The 14,613-nt window shown below is 34.1% G+C and overlaps 1 protein-coding gene and 1 long non-coding RNA gene across 8 annotated transcripts in view; one reads left to right on the top strand and one right to left on the bottom strand.

The window, feature by feature from the left end:
- Positions 1-14,613, bottom strand: part of LOC110599461 (uncharacterized) — a 76,972-nt gene that overhangs the window by 12,791 nt on the left and 49,568 nt on the right. The window contains exon 4 of the long non-coding RNA XR_013424997.1: positions 833-926. This is a non-coding gene — a long non-coding RNA (uncharacterized LOC110599461). The remainder of the gene's footprint in view (positions 1-832; positions 927-14,613) is intronic.
- The window catches only part of Fut9 (fucosyltransferase 9), a 194,864-nt gene that overhangs the window by 149,247 nt on the left and 31,004 nt on the right, over positions 1-14,613 (top strand). For 4 of the 7 annotated variants that reach the window (XM_040283112.2, XM_040283111.2, XM_078019595.1 and 1 more), the window contains one exon: positions 1,392-1,580. The exons of 2 other annotated variants lie outside the window; for them this stretch is intronic. The gene's annotated coding sequence lies outside the window, so the exon portion shown is untranslated. Of the gene's footprint in view, positions 1-1,391; positions 1,581-12,638; positions 13,718-14,613 lie in introns of those variants that run through there. One more of the 7 variants, XR_013424996.1, reaches the window with a different exon arrangement.

The raw sequence follows: 14,613 nt of genomic DNA, 5'->3' as shown, positions 1-14,613 counted from the left end.
AAAATCTATAAGCAACACAGTGGAGATTAAAGTAAAAGAGATGTGATTAATTAAGTGCAAACTCTTCACCACTTCCATAAAATAATTTAAAATTAACTTGCCCAAAACAGCAGCTTTGAATTTAAAGGGCAGCATACTATTATAAAGAGATGTTAAAGAAACTTTGTTTACTGATAAAGAAAAGTTATCTGAGGTTTGTTAATAACTGTGTTCAAGCTTATAAAAAGGTTGACCAGATGGTTTCCATCAACAAGGGGACATAATTTTTTTAAAAAGTTCACAAATTTTCAGAAGAATGATATAAACTATAAACTTCTTCACTGATAAAGGCCATAAAAATGAAATAGTTATCTTTTATTAGTTAAATATAGCACTACTTGGAGGCAGAGGGTGAAAAAATTGTATCTATTAGGATTTTTCCCATGGTAGAAATAGACACTTAAAACAAAAGTAGGTAATAAGTACTACAATAACAAAAGATGCACATTAAGATCTTACTTTTCCTTTTTCATCATTATACTTTCATTTGGAACCAAGAAAAAAAATCAAAAGTGAACATAAACAGTGTGTCCAGGTTAGAGAGATTGAGGGAGTTGGAAATAAATTAGGAAAGGTAAGAAAAATTCACATGAACAGTGATCTGTGAATAGTAGAAAACCCAATGACATTTTTTTATGCATACCTGTTCTAATGTCCTAAACAAATGACCTAAAAATAACCCAACAAAAATTTCTTGAAAATTAATGCACACTGTTTTAGTCAGCTTTTTGTCGCTGTGACTAAATGACCTGACAAGAACACTTAGAGAAGAAAATATTTATTTGGTTCTCACAGTTTCAGAGGTCTCAGTCCATAGATGTCAGACTCAAGGTGGGGCAGAACATTATGGAGAAATGATGTGATGGAGGGAAGCACCTCAGACTTGGCTACAAAGAAGAGAGAGAATTTCACTCACCAGTGTCAAAATATAAACCCCTAAGGCATGCCCTCAGTGATCTACCTCCTCTAGCCACACCTTACTTCCCTACAGTTACCACCCAGTGAATTCATGTCAATAGATTAATCCACTCATAAGCTTAAGGCTCTCATAACCCAATCATTTCATCTCTAAACATTCTTGCATTATCTTGCACATGAGCTTTTGGGGATCAACTCATATCTAAATCCAAACCACTTTGTATATTTGCATTGTTTCCTGATCATATTCTAAAGCATTCACCCTTGCAAAAGGGCAGTTGACTCCCAAGTGTTTCAGAGTCTTAGACTTAATTTTGTCTTGGACAAATTGTGTCGCTCTACCAATCATGATTTTGCCTTAACAATGAGGATTCGACCAGACCAATGACTTCTTTTCTGAAGCTGAACTGAGACAATGTTCTCAATTCTTTCAGGGACTATTTAAAATTAAAAGACCATTCCTCTGGCTCTCAATTCCTGGACATTATAGTGTAGAAGATAAATCCTGGAGCTCATCAAAGAGAAAGAAACATTGCCTCTCCAAGGCCATAACCCCATCAACCTGGTTCTCCTTCCCAGATAGCACATCCAGCTCTGTATTTATTTTACTTTATTGAGTAAAGGTAAGAAATTATATTTTCATTTCATCCCTGTCCTATGCCTGCTTTTCTCTCAACTAAATACATCCCTAATACTATATTGTCCACTAAGCAAAGTTCAAGAAATATTGTCTCTTTAAAAGAAACCAAGAAAAATCAATCATCTGGAGGCTAAATATATAAATCTGGTCATCAAATATTATAACTACTTCATGACTTTAGCTGTGATGTTTGCTAGCATACAGTTATTATAGAGCACCTAGTTTAATGTATATCTAACTGTCATGTGAATATAAAATGTAAATTTTATTGTTTATAACTACTCTGGCCTTCTTTCTAAGCTATCAACTATCAAGAAAAATAAATAAGAAATCAACATTATGTTTTAAAATAAATCCTGTCCAGTGTTTTACACCATAGATTACAATCTTTTTCTATAAAGGGCAAGGTAGTGAACATTTACGGTTTGCAGGCCATATAGACCACTAATTGATGGCTAATTCATGGGATTAAGAGAGACCCAGTAAACTGGGACAGCATTATTTTGGGTTACCTCAGTGAGTCAGTGAGGGTGTTTCTAAAGAGATTGTCATTTGAATAAGTGAACTGAACAAGGATGATCCACTTTCATTCAGTGTGGTGTACACTGTTCAATCTACTGAGATTTAAAAAAAAAAAAAAGCAGAGAAAAGGAAAACACGCTATTTCTCTCTTCTGGATCTGAACCATCTATCTTCTCCTCCTATTGAGCATCAGAACTCTAGGTCATCTGTCCTTCAGACTGGGACTTACACTAGTGGTCCACCAGGTTTTCCTGTCTTCAGCCTTGAACTTTGACTTTCCTCATTGGCTCCTTTTGTTCTTAGCTATGGACTTGAACTGAGCCATGATTCTAGCTTCCCTGGCTCTCCATTTGCAGAAAGCATGTCTCAGCCTTTACAACCACATGAACCACTTCTATTAATAAACCCCTTCTTATGGAGTCGGGGGAGAGATTGAGATCTCCTACTGGATCTGTTTCTCTGGAGACCCTTGATTAATACACAGTTTCTCTTGCGATTATTCAACTCTTATCATTTTGTAACGAAAAGAGCAGCCATAGACTGTATATAAATGTAATTTTTTCCAGTAAAATATTATTAAAAATCAGGCACTGACTGATTTTGGCATATAGTTTGCTAACTACTGATTGAATAAGTCCTTTTTTTCTAATTTTAGATTGTTATTTCTTTCAGATAGTCTGTTTTCACCTGCTTTTCTCCCTTAAATAAAAGAGAATGAGAGGTGGCATCTTCCTGCCTACTATCTGCCTACCTTAGAAGCAAGCTCCTTGTCCATCTGCTTCTGGCTTGCCCTTGTGGTTTAAATTCTAAGGCAAGGATAATTTGAGATTTGGGACATCCCCAAAAGGACACTGAGTTGAGCTTCCTGGCTACACTGGATCCACCTCAGTTCCTTTGTCATTCTGCCCTTCCAGGGGTCTGATTGTGGTTCCCGTCTGTCTCAGGCCAGTGGGCAGCTCTGCAATCCCACAAATCACTTCACCTCATTATGGCAAGACCTCTGACAAGCTTTCCTCTTCATGTTCATCCCACCCACACTATATGTAAACCAAGATCAATTTGAGGAAATATCCCCCAAGATCTCAGGTGTTTGAATATACTAACCAAGTTTATTTTGACTGTTTCTGTGGTTTGGAAGAGACTTGCCTACTGCTGTCTGTTTTTAATACTAACCTAAATCATCTATCACTCTCCATTTAGGCCAAAGCCCAGAGAGCTTCTCTCAATCTTAAACTTAGTTGTGTTATAAAGAGAATAAAGGCATCTGAAAAATCTCTCAAAATAATAACTAAGCTTGCATCTTGCACTATATTTCAGATGCTGAAAATTATACTCTCCTTTCTCCTTTTATTTATTTTCTAATGAATCCTAATTAACAGACCTCACCTCTGAGGTAGATGAAGTAGACAGGTCTGGTAGGATAAAGACTATGAATTGAAAAAAATCCAAGAAGGAAAATTTGTAAATAAATTTCAAAATATCACTCTGTTTTAAAAATGTACCTGTGTTTCCTGTGCAAAAACCTCTCTAGGTAACCATCATTATTCTAAGTCTTTATTTACTCATGGTTGTAAGGGAATTCCATTTTTGAAAACACTAGAAAAATTGTCAGACTTAAGAACAAATTTCAGTATCCACCTACTTTGCCATTCTGTTTAACCAGACCATCCTGGGTTCGGGATACAGGACACAATGGCAGGAAGAAGGATGTACAAGAATATGTACCAAGATAGCCAAAACAAACTTCTGATACAGCAAGGTTTTACTTTTGTAAATTTGCATTTGTTTGAGTATTAGTCCTAATCCACTTGAATCAGTGAATTTGGATTTTTTTTTCATTTTGAATTTTAAATATCACAATTGTATTTTCTTATTTCATGAGGCGAGAAGGCAGTGAATTTATTATAGAAAGAGTCTTGGAACAGATTCTACAATACAGCATTAGAATTCCTGTTGTGTCACTACATATATGATATTGGTAATAATTTGAACTTTAACATCTATTTCAAAATACCTTTAAGCTACAGTATAAGGATTTAAGAGTGGGTGATCACAAAGATATCTTCCAGTGAAAAATTGTTTCTCACTTTCTATTGTTATTAACCCAAATTCTTATGAATGTCTTCATCTATAGTTAATATAAGAATTGAAAATGTTTTCATTGTCAATTAATTGAGAAGGATTAATTAAGGAAAAGTTAGCTAGTTAGTTAGTTAGCTAGTTAGTCTTTTAATAATTTCATAATTTTAGAGTTATTTATGAAACTAAACTCTTCACTTGATTAACTATATAAACTGCAATATGTAAGAGTCTTATGCTTATTGATATATAATAATATTTAATATAATAAATACAATAGAAAATAGTCAACCTCCCCTCTCGTTGCTATATATACTTAATTTGATTATTGAATTGTGTCTATATTTGCTTTACATAAACATCTACTACTGGTAATTCATGTAATTTCATGGTGAAAAAATTATATTCTTTTGCTTTAAGTATCTCAAGCACATTTGTATTTTACAGAATTATCATCTAACAACAACAAAAAAAGAAAACCTTTGCAACAGTTGCAGTTTTGAGAAAAACCCACTCTTTCAATGCATGAAAGTTGTTGTATTTAGAAATTTCTAGATATTTGCAGCTTAGGTGTTGTTACCACATATTGCATATGACCATATAAGATGTATTCTTCTCCATTTCAAAGAAAGAAAAATAAAATGCCTCAAGGTTAGAATATTTTCCTGAACTTTCATTTATTTGTATCTAAGACATTGCCTCATTTGATAGATATTCGTACTCCTGTGTAGCAGAAATTCTGATATGTACAAGGAATAGAAAACACAGTACTTGGTCTATGCTTCCTTGAGCTTATGTTCTGATCAAGAAGGAGTAAAATTATGTTCTCATTATAATTCAAGTGACATATCAGAGACATGAATAGCAGTTGGGGAGCATAGAGGAGGAACCTATTATCAAGGTAAAATATTTTAAAGATATCTGTTACTCAAAAAGACTTATATGTTTACTACTTCTGTTTGTTGGTGTTTATGAGTTAAGGTAGTTCCTTTTATTCAGTTTAGTGTCGATTCATAGCATTATGTCACAAACACACAAACCTAAAAGCATATTTAATGAGCACTGGTTATATGCAATGCAAGGCTTTAGGTAAGTTGGTTTGCTGGCTGAAAGAAATAAATGGAATTTCAGTGCATAAGAACTGAATGACGAATAAATGACAATGAGTGAAAAATTACTCTCAAAGAGAACACCTGAAAAATATGTTTTCAGAAATTGAAGGTCGAAGAGGGGCAAACTACATCAGAGAAAATTAGTTTCTTAATCTCATGGAGCCAGATTTGCCTATTGAGCATAGAGCTTATGACAAAATAATTGTCCAGTAATTACTCTAAAAAATGGAACAAAATCAAATTAAAATGAAGCAAATTGCCTTTTGCATTGCAGCCAATGACAAGTAGTGACACATTCATGCTGCAAAATACCACTTTCTTTTTGTGAGAAGTGACCTACTGCTGGATGATTAAGTGACTAAGCAGTCCCATGTAAAATTTCTTGCAACTCTCTCTTTCAGAAGAAGTTATGTTTTTTTTAATTACTACTGCTACATGTGGTGATCTCATATTCAATAAGAAAAGCTATATATTTAAGACACACACATGCATGTGTGACAACCATCAGAGTTCATATTTAGTAAGTTCTTGCTCTGTTCCAGGGACTGTCCCAGGTAGTTTATATGTATCAATTAATTTTACATGTACAAATCTAAGGGGTAGGTGTTCTTGTTTGTAGATGAACATGTGGAATATAGAAAGGTTGAAGAGATTGCCCAAAAGTTTTAAAGACAACCAGTTAGATCCAGGATTTGAAACCAGTCTTGCTGTGTCCAGAGTGAGTATTGTCAGTGACAGAAGTTTACATCACTGTGCGCCACCTGGTCCAGACACCAGTGGTCTTTCAGTTTACATTTTTAAAATTTATTTATTTTTCATATTTTATTGGTATATTTTAGTTGTACATAGTGGTAGGATTTGTTGTTACACATTTATACATACACAAAATATAACAATATAATTGGGCCAATATATTTCCCAGTTTTTCCCCTTTTCCCTCTTTTCCTCCCCACCCCACCCCGGTTTCTTTACTGATCTCCCTTCCATTTCTTGTTCTTTTCCTGTTTACATTTTTAAAATATACAATCTAAGACTGATTTCACATAACTAAAAGTGAAGAATCTTTTATTTGAGCTATAGATGAAGACATAGGGGATAGGTTCAGTCTTCTGTTTAATCTGCTACATATATAATCCTACTATTATAGCTTGAAAGACAAAGGGATGCCATTGAAGATCTGCGGATGTCTCAGATATCAAAAGAAGACATTCATGATTTGCTTCTGCTTTCCAGACTCAGAAAAACAATTTTATTTCAGCACCTGGAAATAATCAGTCATATTTACATGCCCAAGTAGGTAAATGAGCCTTGAGTTCATAATCCCCATGCTACAAAAACTTTCTAGTATTTCTACCTGATACATAAAATAAATATTAACAACAACATTAGTATTTATTTTGTACTTACAATTTTCTAGGATCATTATTATGCCTATAATATTCCTAACACATCATATAGGCATCACTGCACTAATACAAAAACTTAGGAGTACCCAAGAGCAGAAAAACATAGTCAATTCTGGGCATATATGCAACAGTACTTGGGTGAATATAGGCACTAACTTGAACAGAAAATTAGGGTTATGCCCATAATATAAGAAAAAAAAATCTGTTGAAATAATATTGTATCAAAGACCCAATGTGAAAAATTATAGGATACTCTAAAATTTTTTTAAAAACATTTAATTTAATAAATCAAAAAATATAATTGTTATTTCATTTAAAAGTGAAATAAAAATCAAAAGTCTTAACATAAGAACGCTATTTTATTCAAGGGCCAAATACTATCATCATACTTATTTAACTTTATTCCAGAAGTTCCTAGCCAAAAAGAATATTTCTTTTTACCTGTTGAAAGTTATAAATAAAATTGTTATTTGAAAAGCCTATGCTTATATAACTTGGAGACAAAAGAAATAAGCACAAAATTCTTAAAATTAATGAATTCTATAATGTAGTTCAATAAAATATAAAAAATCCATAATTTTGCTCTATTTTATAAATACTCAGGATATTAAAGGAATTAAAATAGTCAGTATATAGCAGCCAAAAAGACAATGAAGGATGAAATGATTTAGAAAAAAATAAGTATTTCCTAGGTAGATAACTACCACCCTTTACTCAGATATATGAATGACTTTAATTGACTTACATATGTGTTCACTAAGAACTACTTTCAGTTTGTCATTTTGTACAAATCATTGAAATATATATAATGGCATATTTCTTCAAAATACAAATATATTTCAAGGCATTTGTAAGAATATTTCTAAAGTTATCTGGAAGAATAAATAAGTTATATATTATTAAATAATTATGAAAGTGGAAAATATACTATAACACTACAATCAACAGAGAGATGAATTGAATAGAATACACATCCTTGAAAAAATTTAGACATGTACATGAAAGCTTTATTGCCTTAGAAAAAACACATGAGGTAAAGTTACATTGCCAATACCATTGGGAAGAATTGACTATGTAATTGAAAAATATATTGAGCTTTTCCTTATTATATATTAAATATGAAAATATTTCCCCAGAATTAAAAGTCTAATATAAAATAATAATAAACAAAAGTTAGAATAATATATCAGTTTGACTGATTTTTATTTGAGATGCTTTAAGAGGAAAAATACAAAGAGAAGCAAAGGGAAAATGAGACATATTTGACTACATAAAATATAATAACCTTTGTATACAAAAATACGAAAGAAAAATCAAAAGACAATTTGCACAAAACTTTGAAACAAAAGGAAATTGAGGAAATATTGTCATTTATAAATATAACTGATAAAATGTTCCTTTGACTTAGCACATTTAACAGTAAAATTGATTTGGAAAATAGATAAATGAGCAGCTCAATTAAAAATAAACATGAATAGCTAAAAATAAGCATAGTTCATTAGAAATCAAAGTGAATTAAACAGAAATTCAACAAATCATATACTTTTTATCAAATGCATAAAGAAGAGGCACATACATTTTAAAAGATGATATTAGATTTTAAAAAAGGAGATCTTTTCTACTTTAAAAAGATAAAAGAGTTTTTATCTCTTTCAGTAAAGACATATTTTCTTAAAATTACTCATGATGTTTCATGTAGTTTTATTTCTTCTCTAAATCAATCATAAGAGGAAATTTTTTTAATGTAGTCATATATTTTTGTACAAATTGAATGTGGCAATATTTATATTAAGGAACTTAAAATAATCCATATAACAAACAATATATGAATATTTAAGTTAGTTTTAGTATATTTATCCAGCTAAAGATTTTTCAGTCATTAAAAATCAACCTCTATGTAATATTTTGAACAACTAATAATAAATAAATAAATAAATAAATAAATAAATAAATAAATGCTACTTGAAGTACAAAAAAAAATCAAGCTTTTATGTAATGACTTGAGAAAATGCTCAAAAACAAATTTCAAAAACTCAGAAGAAAAAAATATCTATATATATTAGTTCTCACTATTGTTTTGAAACATTTCACACACAACTGGACATTGAAAATAGTTGATAGTTAAAATAACAAAACAGCTCTACACAACAAAGACTAGAAAAACACAAAAAAATGTGATTATTTATATGAGTTGCAATATAGACTTCTGGCACTTAATTATATTTGTGTATTCTCACAAACATATATAATAAATATTGAGTTAATACAAAAAAATCAGATTATTGAATCTGACTTTCTTCAGAGTGTGTAAATATCAAGGTTTGCTAATAGTTTAAGGCTGCGTTTAGTGAAGAGGCAGAAAGAGATCTGAAATATTGTACTAGTGAACACAGAGTCTCTGGTCTAGATAGTAGAGCCCCCTGTGTCACTCACACAGTGGGGAGTATGCAAGTTATCCAACAGCTCTGTATTTTACTAAGATGTTGGATTGCTTATGGGACATTCTCTAAAAAATCATGCCTCTTAATTTTACTAAAGTTTAGGTTAGTTTACAACAACTTCTTCCTTAACATTATTTCCTAGAAAAGAATTCTTCCAGCAAATTTTATTGTCTGTTGGCTTCAATCAAAATCAAGTTTATCAGGTTTACAACATTACACCAGGTCACAAACTTTCCTCTCCTTACTCTCCAGGAACTTCTGCTTGGTAAACAGGAGGAATCTTAGAATAGCTGTTTTAACTCCTTCTTCCCCTAAATTACTTACTCAGTTTTTTTTTTTTCCCCAAAGAGAGAATGAAAGGGGAGAAATAAAATAGTCATAGTGCTTGCTACAAATTGGAAAGAAACCTAGCCAACACCAGATAAGAGTCAGCAGTTCACTGCAATAATCAGAAATAAGCGATATGGGCTAAGTAGGATGAAGAAGGGGAGCAAGATTTAATACATATGACCACATTTCAATTGAATAAATGTAGTGATTGACAGGATATAAGGTTAAAGGAGTTAAAGAAATAATGATTTACAATTGAAGCCCTGGGTGGGCAAGTGGCTGTTTATGGAGACAGAGAAAACAGGAGCAGTGTTTGGGAGGGTGTATGTTCTTTAATAGAACATAAGAAAACTATGATTTTATTTAAATTGTGAAACAAACCAGTAAAAATACAGAAATTAAACATATAGGGGAAATGAAGGCTAACTGATGGAATGAAATCATTTTATTCATTTAGATTCCAGAACTTAATGAGGGAGATCAGCCTTAGATACAGAGACAGTAGTCTTTTCCACTGTGGTACAAAGAAAAAAGAGTGTTTTCTTTTGACGGATTCTTTGTGTGCCTTCCATTTTCTCTATAGTGTTCACAAAATATGGCACTTCTTCTGGATATTTAACTACTTGGCAAACTGAGTATTCAAATAATCATTGATTAGGAATGAAATCATAGTAAGAGAATTAGATGACCCTTGACAAAGAAGCCAATGGAGCCAAGTGAATGTCCTAATATCACACCCCTGCCATCACCACCAAGGAGTGAGGCATTTGTAGCTCAAAGACTAGCATTTCTCACCATGAAATTTTTGTTGTTGTTTGTGTTTTTAAAGAGCTCCCCTTTTTCACCTTTCTCCTAATGATATTATCATCTTTTTAATAATGTTGATTAGTTCATTTTCACTTTTTTCACTTGCAGGTTAATTGAACTTAGTTTTTTCTTAAGATCTCTTTAGCGATGTGTTTGTCCTATTGTCTCTGATGCTTTTGACTTATTCATAGCTCATTCTTCCTATTTCAGTTGTACTGTCTTGTCCTTTTATTGTAAATTTAACTTGAAGTTTAAGGAATTCATTAACTACGGTGATATATTTTTATTTAATCCCAGTAAAGCTGCTGCTAATTAGTTTCACAGGAGTTCAAAAGATGATCAGCCTGCAAAATTTGGTCTGATCTGGGAACTGTTGCCATGGCAATGCACCATCCAATACAGTGTTTACCTTTACAGGTAGATGTTCTCTCTTTTACTCCCACAGTGTTCTTCTTACAATCTTGTTATCATCCTTTGATACACAAGATGGTATTTATTTTATAACTGCATATTATTCATGGTTCTCCAGAGAAACAGAACCAATCAGAAAGAGATTTGTGATATGTATATAATATATACAGAAAAAATTTTATATATAGAAAGATATTCATTTTAAGTATGTACACAGAAAGAGATTTATTAGGAGGCATTGGCTCACATGATTATGATTATAGGGGTTTTTTTGTTTGTTTTGGGGTTTTTTTAATCTTATTTTTTTTGGTGGGGTTCTTTTTTTTTTTTTTTTTGTCTTTTTTTGGAACTGCGGTTCGAACCCAGGGCTTTGCAAATGCAAGGCAGATGCTTTGCCACTGAGCTACATCCCAGCCCTCATGATTATAGAAGCTAACAAGTTGGAAGATTTTCCATCTGCAAACTAGAGAACCAGGAAAGCTGATTGTAGAGTTTGAAGGCCTACAAGTAGAGAGCCCATGGTGAACATTTCATTCCAGATTGGAAAGCCTGAGAACCAGGAACATAGAGAGCAGAAGATCCACTTCCTGGCTCAATCAGTTGGGCAGAGAGCAAATAAACCCTCCTCCACATTATTGCTTTATTCAGGCCTTCACCATACTTGATGGTGCCCACCACACTGGAGAGGGCCATCTGCTTTACTCAACCCACCAATTTAAATACTAATCTATGTCAGAAGCACCCTCACAGACACACCCAGAAATAACAGTTTAACCATCTATCAGGTACCCCATGGCCCAAACAAGTTGACATATGAGATTAACTTAAAAGGGCAAGAATTTCATGTTAGGAAAAAGGGTGTAGAAAAGAGTCAAGGAGAATAAGCCAGTTGGTTTCCTGGGGACTTACTATCTTACTACCCCCAACTACAACTTTTATTGTTACCAGATAGAGGACAAGAAATTAAATAAAATCTTCTAAGAGAGCAGCTGTGAGTGTCTCAACAAATTCAAAACTGCTTTGTTGGTGGAAAAGTTTGATTCAGACATCCAGTTTTCCAATAGCAACATAAACCCCAAAACACTGAAAACAGAGGGTGAGAGCTTATGGAAGAGTTAGATTTAGAAGTCTAGGCCCGAACATTCAGTGGGCATGAGGAGTGACACGGCGTCAAGTGAATTCTCAAATTCATGGTAGCTCAGTGATGGAGGGCTAATAGGCTCAGTAGGTACTTGTGGTTGTCAAACAGGTTTGGGATTTATATGAAACTCTCAGGATCTTTCAAACAACTGGAATGTACTTTGAAGAACAGAAAGTCTCTGTGACAATAGCAATGAAGGATCAAACTATTACAATATGTTCACTAAAAGCTTATGACTTATAAGAAATTCAGATTGTTAAAATTTATGAAGAAGGAATCCTTTACTCTGTTTTATGCAATGATTGAAGTCACTACATGTAAACCCTCTAAGAATACTCACTTGGTGGTATTCTAACAGCAGCCCATTTTAAATTTGGAACCTAACTCTTGCTGTTCTGTCATTGCAATTCATTTTAAAACTGATATGGCTTGCTTTTCCTTTCCCTTCTGTCTCTCCCTCTCCCTAACATTGGGGGAGCAAGATAAACCTTCTTCCTGTCATAGGCTGAGTTATTTGTCCTTGTGCACACACATACCACACAAATATAGTAATGCAGACTTTGGGATGGCACCAGAAGACATGGCTATCTCTAGAGTCTACAAGTAAATCATGACCTGTGAAGAGGCACACTTTGATTGTGGCCTTTGAGACTCCTCTTTAAAAGCCCTTTGTTCCCACTGATGGTTATAATCACAGACTCTGGTGCAGAAGTCCCCTGTGTTTCTCCTTTACTAACAAAGCAATAAAACTTTTTTTCCTTTTTTTTCTCAAAACTGTGTCTTCATTATTAGATTGACATCATGGACAAGGACCCAAATTTTGGTAACAAATTGGCACCCAATGTGAGGCCCAAGAGCAGCCCCCACTCCAGCCATCTTTAGGCAAGTCTGGTATTCTGAGTAGTCTCTTCCATGCTGAGGATTCAAGGTGGTGACTGGTGACTGTTGAGAGCTAACTGCTGAAGAATTTGGAGACAAGGTGAAATTGCCTCTGGCCAAATCAAAGGAGCTGAGAGAAGTGGGGAACTGAAGAACAGCTGCCTACAAAGTCTCCTTTTGCTTCTGGGAACTCCTGCCTTCTACTCTTGTAGAGCAGGGGTTGCTCCTCCAACTGGTCTAATTTGAAATAAAAGGAAACTAAACACAGTAAATCTGTGACACCTTGACAATCTGGCAAGCTTCCATAGTGTACATACCAAGACCCTTGATTCTACACATCCGGTTCCCCTTCCTGGCAACATATGTGACACCATTAGTTTAGGAGTCGTCATTAACTAGGAGTAGAAAAATTAGGTTATTTTTCCCCCTATTTAATCTGATTTTTTTTATTATCATTTGTTCAAAATATTAAAAAGCTCTTGACATATCATATTTCATACATTTGATTCAAGTGGGTTATGAACTCCCATTTTTACCACGTATACAGATTGCAGAATCACATTGGTTACACATCCACTTTTATACATACTGCCATACTAGTGTCTGTTGTATTCTGCTGCCTTTCCTATCCTCTACTATCCCCCCTCCTCTCCCATCTTCTCTCTCTACCCCATCTACTGAAATTCATTTCTCTCCCTTGTTTTTTTTTTCCCTTCCCCTCACTTCCTCTTAGATGTAATTTTGTATAACAATGAAGGTCTCCAGAGAGAAGGGAAATTGCATGGGAATGGTCTTTTTATTTTAAAGATTCTCATCTCTTGGCCCTGGTTTCCAGGATCCCCTTTGTTATCTGTCTCTGTTTTTGTTCCTATCTGTTACTGGCTCTTTAAGACATGTGCCTTGTTGCATTGATTCTATTGGTAATCTCTTGGGAAAGAGCTTGGCTATAAATCTGTCTAAAAAAAACAAGATGGCGCTTTATCATAACACAATCTGGCCTTTAAATGGTTTTCTGAATTGTTATACAATCTTGCAATTGGAGTTGGTCTGTCAGAGGTAAAGTAAGTGAAAAAAAAAACTCCATATGTATATTTACTCATTTACATGAAAAGAGGTCTAAACAGCTAGAAACTAAGTTGATAGTACAAAAGGGCATTGTCTGATGTGTGCTCAAATATCAGGACACCAAAAGAAAGGTTAAACACACACACACACACACACACACACACACACACATTTAAATCCTTTCAATCCAGTGCTAGGAATTCCAGCACTGCTTCTCAGCTCAGCCCCTAGGCAGTCAGATAATTCCTTTCATTTCCCCCTAGGCTGGTGGTGGTGGGGGGGAAATCCCAGGAAAACTAGATCTGGCCTCTGCCCTATCTTCCATCCCTTTTTGCCCAGGGAGGTTAGAGGCTGCTGGCAAAAAAGGATGCAGCAATGGGTACTGACACTGTTGGAGTAGGGCCTAAGGCCAGGAATGGTTTCCTCCACTTTAAAATCTGATAAGAACCCCATTTGGCCAAGGGATAACAATCACTAGGGCACAAGAATTCTTGCAATAACAGTATCCTACCAAACTAAATTCACAGGGAAATTGGAAGGATAAATAACTACATGCAGAGAAAACAAACTATGTGTCAGAAGTCGACAATGAGAGTAGAGAAAAAAAACTATAACTTCTTGAGCTCTGGACAAAAGTAGCAGCTATAAAAATAGAGCTGAGCAACTTCAGGGTGCTAAGGTCTGGCTACAAATACTAAAGGCCCTGAACTGCTCAGACTCTACTGCAGATACACCAAAAACAGCAGGAGCATGTAGAGATAAAGAGCCACCCATTCGGCTTCAGCACTGGGAACTAGATCCCTCAGGCCCTGATTGTAAACCT

Source organism: Ictidomys tridecemlineatus, chromosome 8 (assembly GCF_052094955.1).
Source record: "Ictidomys tridecemlineatus isolate mIctTri1 chromosome 8, mIctTri1.hap1, whole genome shotgun sequence".
Taxonomy (NCBI): Eukaryota; Metazoa; Chordata; class Mammalia; order Rodentia; family Sciuridae; genus Ictidomys; species Ictidomys tridecemlineatus.
The sequence above is the reverse complement of the archived record's forward strand: the minus strand, read 5'-3'. Positions and strand labels throughout refer to the sequence as shown.